Below are 14,611 nucleotides of genomic sequence, written 5' to 3'. Positions count from 1 at the left end.
AGAAATGTATGCAGATTTTGAACAACTCCAAGGTATCCCTTTAAAACTAACATATTCATATTAAAGAATTCATATTCATATAAAAATCACTTTTTATTTCGTGAACACTTTAAAGAAACAGTTCACCCAAAAATGATATTTGGTCTTTGTTTATTCACCCTCAAGTTGTTCCAAATCAGTATCAATTTATTTGTTCTAATGAACATAGAGAAAGATATTTGGAATAATGCTTGTCACCAAATATGTTGGCCACCATTGACATCCATAGTAGTAAAAAAGTATTTGTAAACGTATCTGTTCTGTTGACACTTAATAAGATATATTGAAGAATGTAGGAAGGCAAACAGTTCTGGGGGCACTTTTGACTACAATTGTTTTTTCCCTACTTTGGTAGTCAGTGGGTGTTGAAATCTGTTTGGTTATAAGCATTCTTCCAAATATCTTTCTCAGTGTTCATGTATACACATTTGGAACAACTCGATATTATGACAGAATTTTCATTTTTGGGTGAAGTTTCCCTTTAAGTTGGTCTCTCTATGTATCTTGGCTAAATCCCTTTCAGAGATGTTCACACAAATAACAATGACAGCATGGCAGCTTTTGCCGCAACCATCTAAAGTCGAGTGACAGTAAACACATGTAAGAACTACAGTAAATGGCATGAGAACCTTAACATTTTTATAGCGCACCGGTTGACAGGATGTTTAATATGAGGCGTGTCTCTCTGTTATCTCCCTGCTACAATCACTCATCTACTTCATCAATTTATTCATTTACTTTGCACTATTAGCCTTGAAACAATATTTGCAAACCAATGTCACATGGTTAAAGTTGTTGGCATTGCAGCCCAGGACATGAACGGCTACCGTCTTTTCATACCGTCCTACAACAAAACTGTGATCATTTAAAAGTGTGGGGTGAGAAATCAGACTGCAAATGTGAGTGCGGTCTAAAAGGCACCCAATTAATTCTCAAGGACCGTGGGAGGCGCAGCCAGCTGAAAATGTACTACGCATTTTCAAGTGCAGTCAAACACGTGTCTTTCCTGCGTCCATACATACAGTATAGCGCCATCACAGGACCCAAAATAGATCGGCAAAAGAGCAAGATGACCCGTGGAGTGTTTGGAATGTGGATTTAGAGGAGACTGACAGCAGAGGCTGTTTCTGACTTCTAAACCACAATAAAACGTAACACTTATCTTCTGCGACTTCAACCAAACAACGCATTCTAAAACCAAAGCCCAAAAAATGCGGCCCATGCCTTGAGCAGATTCGCGGAAAGCCAGTTCCAATGTCTATAATAATTAAAACTTGTTTTTCCATCTTTCAATAACTTTATTAGTCAAAGAGGTTTTTATGTTGACAAAATTAACTTCTCCGCCCATATTCTTCTCCACCCAAGTTAAATAGAGTAGAATACTAAGGCGGGGTTGCGAAAATAAACACCAAAAATGTGTTTGTTCATTCTATTTTTTATTTTCCCATAATGATCACACAGCAGAGTCAAACAGTAGCAGGCATTGTTAAGATGACATCGTACAGATACCATGAGAGGTGTTTAACCACTCGGTTTATGGTCTGTTTTACATAGGCGTATCATAGCGTCGCATGAAGCCGAACCACAATTCCAAGTTATTGTACTCAAATGGGTCAGTTTCAAAGATAAAACAGCATGCCATTATGCAAGTTAATGCAAACGACAATGATTTAACTGCAAGAGGCCGTAACGTCAAAAAGTAAGGCTTATGAAAATAAAGGTTACAAGGAAAGCAAAGCAATTTGACTGTTAGGAAACAAAACTATCACACCCAAATGAAAAACATTATGGCCCAGAGGTTGCACTTTTACAGCTCAGACTTAAAGCAGTTCTCAGGTATGTTTCATTGAAGTATCAACCTCAGAATTCCTTGGGAGAGATATAAAGGACACAAATACAGTAAAAGTACACAGCTATAAAATGAATGTCACGAAGAGCACAACTCCGATAATTTGGTCTAGTGAGAAAAAAACTAGAAACATTTCTCAATTTGCAACCATCTCATTACTATCTAGGAGAAACAAGCGAGCTATTTCAAGGGAAATTCAGCCTAAAAATGAAAATTCTGCCATGAATTATTCACCCTCAAGTCATTTGACAAACCTTGGAGGACATCCTTTCATTTTCAGAACACAAGTTAAGATAGTTTTGAAGGGGTCCGGGAGCTTTCTGACTCCCCCATAGACAGCAACGTAACTGACATTTGCACTTTGAAACTTCTTACTTTGTGCTTTGAAGATGAAGATGAAGATAATAGTTCACCCAAAAATGAAAATGATGTCAACATTTGCTCTCTTGTCATTTACGTAAATTGAAGATATTTTAAAGAATGTTGACGGTTCCCATTCACTTCTGTTGTATGGACACAAAACCAATGCAAGTCAATGGGTATCACATTTTTTCGGTTACCGACATTCTTCAAAAAATATTCTTTTGTGTCTGAAGAAAGGAAGTCAAACAGGTTTGAAATGACAAGAGGGTGAGTAAATCATGACAGAATTTTTATTTCGGGGTGCACTATTCTCTAATCTCTAATTGTTGTTTTCTGAAGGAAATCTATCAATCTTACTACAGACGAGAAATGCGTCATTGTTTGTTCTCCACATTCCATTCACGATTACGTCAAAAGGAAATAAGTTACAAAATATAAAAAATGACAAGCATTTCACAAAGAAAAGGCGCATCTTCTCAGAAGCCTGGCACGGCAATCCCATTTCTACGAGAATTGCTTTTTTTAGTCATTCTGACCGGAGAAAACAGTTCAACCGTGCCTGGTAATTTTTCCCCCAGTTATCTGTTTTCTGCTAACGAGTTGTAACTAATATGCTCTGGAATGTTGGGTGAATGGGCAATATGATTGGCTACAGGGAACTTAATGATGTATACTAAATGTGTGAGGACTTCTTCGTAGACTATTCTGTACGAACAAACACATTTGTTGACAAGCAGAAGAGTTTGCCATTTCAGGGCGGCTAACTCTCAAATGAGAAGTGATGAATCGCTTCTGGGGTGCCAAATCCTTTTACCAATCAAGCAGCCCACTGTTTGTTAGATGTGCGCATTTTCCCTCAATTACATAAATCATAAGGACAAGATGAAATAACGTAACACGGGCGGCATAATTAAAAGAAAAGTGGTTTTCCCGTCTCCATTTAGGAAATAAAAACGGCTGATTGTTTACCTGCGTTCCTTTCAACTAATTAAAACAGAAAAGCAAATACTGTAAGATGTCTGTTGACGTAAGTGCATAAGACAATTGTGATGTGGATTTAGTTTTATTGTTCCTCTCTCCGAACGCAGCGCTATTCTGACTTAATTTGCACTCGTGTGCCATCCTGAGAGCAGTCTAAAGCCATCTTCAACCCGGCCCATTTAAAATTCAATGTGATTAGCTGCCAAATTGCTACCAAGACTTTGCCTCCGCAGCATAGGGCCGGGGTAAAAATTTAATTAGGATTTCTACATAAAAGAGAGGTCTTTGTCACATTTCGTAAAACGCATCCCGGAATGACCACTATGTTCAAAGCTCCTGCGCTCCTGTGAATCAAAACTAATCGATCTAAAGGGACCAGAAGGGAGAACATTGAGAGAAAACACACACACAGACTCACACAAAAGCTCAAGGCGAACTTTGGTGGCACCGCAAACCCACAGGACTTGGCATGTTTAAATAATACAAAACTTTTCTTTAATCACAGTTTAGAAAATTGGCTGGGACCTTCGACAGGAGACAGCTGTGGAGCCCCACAGCCATTAATGAGATTTGCTGAGGGTTTTCCCTAAAATATTTACATCGTCCCACGGTAGGCAACACCGTTCTAGGAGGAGGAGAGATAAGAAGCGATGAGGTGTTCTGAAGTTCTCCGAATCAATTTGCTAATTACTGAGCGGCTATAGGAGAAGGGAGGAATTCCTAATGGCAACGTTGTGTACTAATAAACGTTGAAAAATGTATTTACTGAGACAGACGTTTGCGGCAGGTTTACGGAGACACCAGTTACTGAGGTGTGCGTTAAGCAGGAATGGGAAGATGACACATAAGCGGTCAATAAGGTTGTTCCGTAACATAAGAGCGCAAGTGTCCTAACGCTGAAGGTGAGAGTAAAAACAGAGCCGTCAGTGCTGACGATTCACTTTCTTCTTTCTGACAGATGAAGCTTCTATAGCAAAGTAAAAAGCATGTAGTTACATATTCATATAAAAAATACTTAAAATACTTAAGTAGTTAAACGGGATTGTTCATCCTGAAATAAATGTTGGAATGACATGATATATGAACGAAAACGTACTTTATCTTTTAGGTGAACTAACCAATTAAAAACCACTTTCAGCTCACCTGACGAAAAACTTAGTACAGTAAAATAGAAAAAGAAATTGAGGACAAAGAAATGGTGTGAAGCTACAGACGATAAACGACAACAATCACCAACCGCCTCCTCTGCCCGCCCCAGAGGCCGAACTCAACGCTGAACCTGTCACAGACTGCAACCCACATTCTCCTAGAGGTTACAAGAGAAGAAACAGGCGCCATCCTCCCGGTCAGACGCGGTGATCGCGGCCCCGTTTCCCTGACCTGTCCCCGGGCCGCGGCCTCCCCGCCCCGCCTGTCACGCCGCACCGTATGTCTTCTGCTGCACGTGCATCAATTAACATAAACTAAACGCTCCTGCGGCACCGCACATGATAAACAACAGCACAAAGATTGGATGAAGAAATCTCAGCTGAAACAAGAAGGCAGAAGCGTCAGGTGTGGATTTGAACTGCAGCAAACACTTCTTGTTCTTATATATTTGCTATGGCATCCGTTTTTAGGTAGTTGCATTTCGTAATGGTCATCTTGCACTTTTTGACAGATTTCTTCAACAGATTTAATAGATTTTTATAGTAATGTGCATACAGTAAGTCAATTTAGTCAGATCAGTCCAGATCTCAGCGGTAACTTGGCTGTTAGGAAAAGGTTTCTTAACTTTGCTCCCATCTGTAATTGAAAGACTTGGCTGGGGTCTCATACTGCGAGGGGGCTCCAAGAGCAGGTTTTAATTTGTTCTTACTGCCCCTAGTGGACGACAGTTGCGCTTATAGACAGGGCAAAAAAGGCTTGCAAAATGTATTTATAAGAATATAAAAGTAGAAGTTACTCAACCTGTAAAATGAACCAACCTGTAGTTCTGCTTGAATCTCACTCGTGCTTTGTCTTGTGAGCTCTGAGAATTCACTTATGATCTCAGAAACATATTTCTCTAATAGCCCTCAATCCTTAAATTGACTCGCAACTGGGAATTGTTCAAAATAAAAAAGTTAAGTTTTCTAAAAACAAATTATTCCTACAACACTAAGAGGGTTATAACCACCTTGTGAAAATGGTAATGTTGAATGTAAACTCAGTTTTCATTTGTTTTCACTTTCCCCTGTTCTCTCGCTCACAGCGCCAAAACGGATGACTTAAAAGAGGCAATTAACAGATATCACAAACAACTCGTTTAGCAGACGGCAGCACAGATGAATCAAAGGCTAAACAAACCCCTATGGGCGTTAAAGGCAAAAACAACAAAAAGAAAAAAAACTGTTACCGTGACATTTTGTTCCTCTCACCTCAATGCGCACCAGTCACAATGGACCGCTCTGCAGAGGTTCTGTGCTCCGATCACCATGGCGATAGCTCTCTGCCTCCGAGGCTGCCCCAGGGGGCGATGGGAGCAGGTTGCCATCTAAACCCCAACCAGGATCAGGGGGGTTTTGTGACTACAGGGAACTACAGAACAGGAAAGAAGCTCCTACAGGACCGGACCCATACTATCCTTTCAACCAGCAATCCCAGGGGTTCGGCGCTATGCTTTCTTTGCATTTTCCACATCTGACACAGAAATCAGCAACACAAAACTGAAACTACAAGCGAGGCTAACGCTGTTGCGGATCTGCGTTTTGTTCGTAACCTTTGAAAGGGCAGAAAAGAGAACAAATGGTGGGACTCGGAACATGTGTTTGGGGTAAATCATTTTTACGTGACAGAGGCGGGCCGAGCAACACGCAGACAAAGGCCGGGTGCTCAAGTTAACACACCTGACAATGCTTGTTCGTTTGATTCTTGAAGACAAGGATGCTGCAGTACGTTTCAATATAAACACTGCTGTAATTTTATCTAAAAGCTATACATGATTCTTTCCCCCACTTATTTAACTTATAATATGTACGTTTGGTATAGTGGTTATAAAATATAAGAATAGAAATTGGCTTATAAAAATCAGTGAGAGCTCTAAACCCTAAGCATTTAAAATAAGACAGGCAGATGCACTGAACTCACTAGTAAGCTAAACACAGCTTTGCCAATGCAATCATTTAATCCTCTGAACTGTAATAAATACCTGGCAGCAGATGAGTATGCACTGCAAACAGAAGTACTTGTTTTGTGCACTATTAACCATATTAACACATCTGTGCAAAAACTTTATATGCAAAATCATGATTAATAGTTTTGAGTGAAGTAAATGCAAATGAGTCATTTAAATACAAATGTACAAAAGAAAATCATAAAAAATTATATATTTCAACTAGGCCCGTATGAGATTTTGGCGGTAGAATAACCTTAATAAAAAATGATTGATTTTTGATTAAAATTTTGATTAAAAATAAAATAAAATTTCCTACAATTTCTGTATAACATTTAAAGCAACAGTTCATAAACTCACTGCATCTATCAAAGCTATAACTGCTGCGGCTCATTCTACGGTACATCCCAGTGTAACCAGCAGGGAGGGGTGTGCATGTGCCATTGTCCCCAGTAACCTTGGCCAGTGTTAGGATTACCTTGCATTTACACTCACTGCTCCTTCTTTCCTTAAGACTTATTAAGAATGATAATGAGCTCGGAAAGGGGCAGTATGTCCTATTCTCTCTCTCTCTCTCTCTCTCTCTCTCTCTCTCATTCACTCACTCACTCACTCACTCACCTCACCCACCCCCTTGCTCTCCCCTCCTCTTGCATTGAAAGGGCCCAGGACAAATTACCAAAAAGGCCATTTTCATCTATGAAGTGAAGGCTTAAATCGATACTTATTCCATGCCTTCAAAATCAAGCCTATATTACTGTTGTCACTGTGATTTGTTTATTTTTTTGCTCAAGTGTATGCAGGCTCTTTCTGTCAAGGGGAAATGTTCAGGATGCAATTCACCTTGAACCTCAATTATATTAGATTTCCCCACTGTTTGATCAAGCATGCAAAGAGGACATTTCCACCGCAATAAAATAAAAATAATAATGACGATTAAACAAACATGTGGACTGCGGATGCCTGCGTGTTTAGAACGAAAGATTTTACAAGGATCACAATAGTGCGAATATAGATACCAAATCATTACAGCGAGCAATTTACAAAGTGCTAGTGTAAAAAAGCAATTGCATTACATCGTGTGGCCTGTCAAGCATAGCGTAGGACCATGAATGTACATTTTAACGCAAGGGTTACAGGTTCAAAGCCAAGGTCAAGGAGAAAAAACATGCCTTAAAGGGAAAGTTCACCCAAAAATTAACATTTTTGTTGTTCCAAACCTGTACGACTTTCTTTTTTTAGCGGAGTATGAAAGGATATTCTAAGCTTAATGTTTTCCACCATTTGCTTATATTGTTTAGAGAAAAAGAGCAGTAATAACAATCTAAAGTTTTCTTCCATTAACTAAAACAAGTTACAAAGGTTTGGAATGACACAAGGGTAGGTCAATGATAACAGATTTGATTTAACTAAACGCTAAAACAAAACCTTAAAAAATGCCCTGGCCTTAGGTGCATATATAGTGAGCTGAAACCACTCTCATCTTTATATTAAAGGTAACTGTAGTATTATATTCTGTGCTTTTAAATTAATTGTATGTAACTTCTTTAAGTACATAAAAGTTAAAGTATAAAAAAGTACAAGGGGCGAAAGTTTCAGACAGATTGAGGAAAATCGGTCTAAATTTTTGGAAATAAAATCACAAACGAAGAAGGTCCAAGATTAAAGAGAATTTGAACTTCATTTGCCCGAGCCAACAAAGTGAGATGTCCTCAAAGCATTTGAATATACAGCTCTTTGCATCAACAGTTATACACAAACTTCAGAAGGCGTTCTCCAACCTTTACCAATCACTTATTTTCTTTAGCCAATCCCTTTTCGTTTGCCACCCCTTGTTCTTACTTTGGTGGTCCAATCGTAATTGAGTGTGTTTAAATAAATTTACACACAGTAGGTACATTTTCTCAATGCTCCAATCTCAGAATATTACAAAAAAACATGTTTTTACCAACATTTCTGGACCAAGACCGTTTCGACGGATACTCCTAAACAGTGGAAAGTCATCAAAATGTATGCAAGCTTTAGAACAAAGGTCGGCTCACTTATAGGCCACAAAGCCTTAACCTCTATCCAAACCTAGGCCTCAGACATTACTGGTTATTCAAGGTGCACAAATGTGCTCGAAAACCATACAAAGTGCATTTGTGTAAGTAATCATTTGTTAGATAGACTGATTTCAATACCTTTCATTATAATTAAACTGTATTAAAGTTCAACAATAATTGCATAACATAAGAGTGAAGAATTGATTATGATGTGCCTTTACCTTATACTATAGTGAAAATCCATTATAAGTGCCTTAGAAATACACAATAATGAATGTGTCTTAACACCAAAACTGACAGACACCTGTAAACTACTGTGATGGTGCGAGCGGGTGTGTTTCAGGACACGAGATGCACACCGCCACATTCCACAGACACACTGTGGATCAACACTGCCAATGCAAACTAGATCGCTAGCAAAATCAGTCCCTAACAGATTTCCACATTACTAAACAATAACAAGCAACCTCTCATAGTTTCAGTGCACTGTTGTTGTGGAAAATCAATCTTTAACTTCAGAAAAAAAATCGAAGAGACTAAGAAGGTCCACGAGTCAAAGAATTAAACTTTATTTGTTTTTGTCATGATAATGGAACCAAGGCTTTCAGTGGCACAGAAAATACTTATTGTAACATCAAAACACAGTAAAATGATTTGTGTATTGCTCATCTGTGCACTATAGTGTGTCTACGTCATCACCATTAATTCCTATGAATACTTCTTTAAGTGTTTTTTACGTAGTCAAAAATGCATTTAATAACTGTGGTTGCATAGAATGTGCTCCGTTTAATATATAATCAATGCGCTCAAAATGTTCAATACTGTCCAAACAGCGTTAATATTTTTCTATTTTATCACAGACTGAATTTGTTCTTCATCCTAATAATCTTACATAGACGTTTCGTGAGAAACAGACACACACGGCAGTTCTGTTTTGTAAACAATGCCATGACTTGTAACAACATAAAAAGAAAAGGTATCTTATACGCGGATAAAACTATACGGTGGGTGTGCATGACACACAAAGCATTCGGGGCACAAAAGCACTTAAATTGTAAACATAAAGGTTTCTGTTTACCTTCTGTTGATATCACGGGCATTCTAAACACGAGATGCTTCCTCTCAACTGATTGGCTTACTGGAGACAGAGAGGGAGAAAGAAAAGAGAGTAATTAATTACTTATGTGAACCATTGCATGAGAAAGACAATAAACCTGCCCGGTCGTCATGGATATGACATATTTGCTCAGAAAACAACACAATAATTAGCAAAGCAGAAAGATCCAGCGAGAATATGCAAACTCTGGGGTTTAAAATGCCAGTGATCTTTTAACACGCCATTGCTTTCAGACACACCACAATAAATTAAGCACAAACAAACATATTAAGGATACAAGGATGCAACTAATTCTACTTAGATAAACACATTCCGTGGTACACTATTAGTACTTTTATATTATTTTATATCAGTACATAGAGTCACAAAGAAAAGCAAAACAGGGCAGGGGGATCCGTATACTTATAATGTTGCCTGATGGTTTTACTTTACACTGCAATGTTATGGTACTGTAAATCAGAGAGAGGATATTGTTAATACTTGTGCAGTAATTCAATAAAGTAACATGCTACGGTATAAGATCACTTCGCCAAAAGACACCCTGAATGAACTAGAGTTGAAACAGAAAGCAATACACTACTTTACTGTCCTCTAATGACCCTTTCACTTCATAAGACGCTACGGAACCTAATGCTCAATAAACATAACGTTAAGATGAAGCTCGCCACTGTTTAAACCACATACAGTATCTTTCACTGCGCGGTCTGCGTTTCATATTGTTGAGTAAACATACAAACAGTAATTAAAGTATTAAATTAACATATTTTCTATAGCTACGTTACTGATATGAGGAATATTACATCTGATACAAACGGCCGGGCAACTTCCGCATCACGGCAACAAGCTTTATTTTCCATCATGCATGTCGTTACGGGATGCACGAGACAGTTTCACATAAAAGAAGTATAAACGACATATATCGGCTTATTTCACTTTAGTTTTGATCGTCGCTTTCACTTTGCACTGTCGTGGCGTCACCTGTTAGGTGCCCGGTTGTCTCGTGCGTATAAGCAAAGCTTCGAAAAATACTCGCGTATAACTTTCTAATATATATGAGGAATGTGATATATATTTGGCACTGCCAATGACGCGAAAATAAAATCACCTCACCCGGTCTTTCAACTGGATTCGGAATCAGATAATGGCATGAAAATGAAATACAAACAACGTAACGTTACGTTTCTGGTGTTTTAGGAATAGTTACGAACCGTAACACGTTATAAGAGGCGGTTAAAAAGTTATGAATTACTTTTAGACCAACGCGTAATTTGTCGGCGCTCGTGCTGACAGTAGAACTGTAACCGACATACAGTCCGTGCCTCGAGGACAGGGTAAATGATATTGAACTGGGTAATCATTGACTTTTATAACTCTAAAATCACCTACAAGCGGAACAGACAGCGACCGGTTGAGGGAAGCGATGCACGGTTTACTTCAACCGGTCCTGCTGTAGCTGTCCCGCGTGTATGGTTGTAGGTGCGCGGAGTTTGTTCTCACTGTTCTGCATTGCTGCGAGACGCGACGCGTTATAAAGAGAAGCGTTACACGCTAGCACAAACACCTGCTCGTATTAAACGCAATACAGTCGTAATAGTTACATGATGAACGTTAATGATCTGTCATCGGTAGCTCATCCAAAACCAAAAGTCTTACCTGTAGCGCTACTTCCTTGCTTTTCTGTCACTTTCTAACTTGAGAGAAATGTTGTGTATAAGCTGGATGACAAGAGAGCATGCGTGATCAAAGTTGCTTCATTTTTTTCATTTTTTTCCTCTTGTCTTGTTATTATTGGATTTTCCTATTTCTAACATAGGGCGGGTCGCTCGGAAGATCTGCCCTGGAGACCCGCTTCAGAGTGGGAAGAGGAATCCTTAATTGAATGTCTCAGTTAGCGGCGCGAGTGAGATAGAAAACACGGAACGGATTTCACACATCCGCCCCGTCATGATAAATGCACTGTGGTTATCTGAACTGAAGTGGCCAATGATATGGGGATATTGTATTCCGTTTATTTACTAACTTTATCCTTGTGGTCACTTTCTGTATTTATAATATTTATTGCAGATTTTACTTAAAAAAAGTGCATTAAAACATATAGGTTCCTGCTCTCGTAAACTTCCCATTTTACCAAGTCATTCTGAAAGACAGTTTCACTGCACACAAGATAGGTGTTTTAAATGAGCAACTGGATTAGAGAAGTGAAATATTTCACTGCATGTCAAACATGAAGGTCAGACTCAAAATAAAGGAGCATGTAGTTCCTAAAATGCTGAATTTTGTAAAACCAATGTAATTCTAAAACTGAATAGCTTCTTGTGGGTTAATAGAATTTGTATTATATTTACTTGTTTTGTTTTATTAGTGCCTTCCTAAATTCATGTTAAATGCAACTTTCTGAAAATGTTATCGAAAATAAAGACGTGTTGTTACATTGTAACAAAAAGACTGTGTTTGTTAGATTTTTTTAAATGCTGTGGTAGAACAAATGAATATATAGTATGCAAATCTGTTTAGTATAATCTAATCTCAGCTCTATGTAAAGTCAGAATATGAATCTGGGCCCATCACTCTAAACAGAACTGTAATAACACATCCTGTTTGGCAGATAGGGCATCAAGTAAACCATGGCTGAAACAGGTGACCTCCTTTAAAAAATAGGTACAAGATGCTCCTGATTTCTTACCTACTACAGACTTTTATGGTTTTAAGAAAAAACTCAAGGGACAAAAACGCTGGAATAATGTATTTTAAACCTGAACGTATCATCTAAATGATGCATTCTTTCAAATTATTGACAAACAGATTATTGGTTATTAGCAGTTTTGTGATGTGCTCTGCTCTACATACAAGAATAAGGGCTAATCGATAGTACAGTCAACTAACAAGGTTGGATCTTGCAAACATTTCCGAGTCAAAACTTCCCCGTTTGGGTCAATTGAAAACCAAAATGAGTTAATACAGAACATTTAATTGTACAATATACAATTTAATTGTGGAATACATTAAATTACTAAAGTAATAGTAATTTTTTTATATCAGTAAAGTTCCTTCTATTCATTAGTGTTACCCAGTGTTATTTCAGAGGTGGCTTACTTTTAAATCACTTTTTAAATGACATCATAAGAATAACCTTTCACATTTGTAGCTATTAAAGTAGAATAAAATTATATTTCATATCTGCTGGTTGATAAATATTGAAAGACATGTTCATAGTTCAAATCCCCATCCTATTATTGCCAGTGGGATACTGTTACAAACGGTACATATTTAATGATGATAAAGCCCCACAAGCCCACAATGTTCAGAGGTAAAGCTCATGTTCTGTGGTTCAGACTGTTGGCTTCATCACTTTTAAATGGTTGGTTGAACATCATGTTTCACAAAAGAACTTCTCTGAGGGATCTCTAATAGGGCGCACTGAAAACATGGAACAAAAAGAATATTTTTTTTGATTGAATAAATTTCATATTTAAAATTTTGACCGCTGTACACTTTGCCTTTGCATAGCTTTTATAATTTTGTCCCCAAAATTCCTTTGAAAAAATCGTGCTTTTTATTGTAAGCGAACGAGACAGACGTTAAAGTGATTCTGCTCACCCTTCAGTCGATTCTACTGATAATTATTCTGTATCACAGTATTGCACTATGTAGTAAGAAAGACCAAAAATCAATACATTATTCTGCAGATCGCTTGATTTCGTAATGACTAGTACAATTATTGCCATTCATTGATTCATTAGAGCGGCTCTCAAGGGCAGACACAGCAAACCCTTAGCCTTCTGACTTCTTCTCCATTGCCATCACTAATTATGAAACGTTAAAAGCTAATCGCAATGTAGGACAAGGTTGGGAGAGCCATACTGCTAGGTGGAACCACTTAAAGCTATTAGTTTTCTTCTTGACCAAATATCTGGTTGAAATCTTTAACTGGCAAACATGAAAGTTACATATAGTTTAGAATGCCTGGTAGACAAACGAGAATAACAGAAATATTCATTGTGACATCAACAAGGATATTCTGTCATCAAAAAGGGCAGGTAAAATGCGTTTCTCTCAGGTGGATTTTGCTGCCTAACCGGAATGGGATGGGTGTAGAGATCATTTAAACAAAGAATTTTTTTTGTGAATTCCACGTGAACTCAACTACGCAAGCAACTGCATAAACTGTGGAGAACAATAGAAATTGACAAACTGATGAATATCACTCCCAACATATGCATTGACAAAGTGATAAAGCACTGCCCATATGGCCCTGCTGACATGTAAGCATTTTTAATGTGAGGACACCTTTGCCCTACGCAAGCAGAAATCCCTGACACTGGATTCACGAAGTATAATCACCTCCACCATAATGAGCTTTAACATGTTGCCTCGTCTCAATCGCTTCTAATGAATAATACACAGAAACAAAAGGACTACTTTGAAATATTAAGTGTTTGTTGTGACATCAGTGAGACATATGTGATGGACACAGGCAAAGTAGACATGGCTGTGGTATAAGGGTTCATTTTAATTTAAAGTTCTAGGCGTTATATTAGACAGCAACCTGACATTTAGAAATCACACCACAAATGTCACAAAAACAGCCTTTTTCCACCTTTGAAATGTTGCCAAATTACGAAATATTCTATGTGTTGCTGATGCAGAGAAGCGTATTCATGCATTTGTGACCTCAAGACTTGACTTCTGTAATGCACTACTTAGTGGTTGTCCTGCATCATCAATAAACAAACTACAGTTAGTTCAGAATGCAGCTGCCAGAGTTCTAACCAGGTCCAGAAAATACCATCACATAACCCCAATGTTATCAACCCTTCACTGGCTACCTATTAAGTATCTTATTGACTTCAAGTTATTTTAATCACTTATGAAGCCTTAAACGGTTTAGCCCATACCTACATAACAGAGCATCTATCACACTACAACCATCACGCTCTCTAAGATCTCAAAACTCTTTTGATAACACCTAAAATAACTAAATCCACCAAATGGGGTCGAGCAATCTCATACGTAGCACCTAAACTCTGGAGCAGCCTTCCCGATACTATTCGGGGGTCAGACACATTCTCCCAATTTAAAGACAC

General features: G+C 38.1%; 1 protein-coding gene across 2 annotated transcripts in view; it reads right to left on the bottom strand.

Annotated features, from left to right (window-relative positions):
* casz1 (castor zinc finger 1) overlaps positions 1 to 11,308 on the bottom strand; it is a 168,143-nt gene extending 156,835 nt beyond the window's left edge. Inside the window, exons 1-2 of one of the 2 annotated variants that reach the window (XM_079478792.1) lie at positions 11,181 to 11,308; positions 9,489 to 9,548 (exon numbers count right to left, since the gene is read on the bottom strand). The gene's annotated coding sequence lies outside the window, so the exon portion shown is untranslated. Of the gene's footprint in view, positions 1 to 9,488; positions 9,626 to 11,180 lie in introns of those variants that run through there. The other variant, XM_079478793.1, reaches the window with a different exon arrangement.
* Between the last annotated feature and the right edge of the window lie 3,303 nt (positions 11,309 to 14,611).

Source organism: Barbatula barbatula, assembly GCF_947034865.1.
Source record: "Barbatula barbatula genome assembly, chromosome: 17".
In the NCBI taxonomy this organism is placed as follows: domain Eukaryota; kingdom Metazoa; phylum Chordata; class Actinopteri; order Cypriniformes; family Nemacheilidae; genus Barbatula; species Barbatula barbatula.
This window is presented reverse-complemented; position numbering and strand designations above follow the sequence as displayed.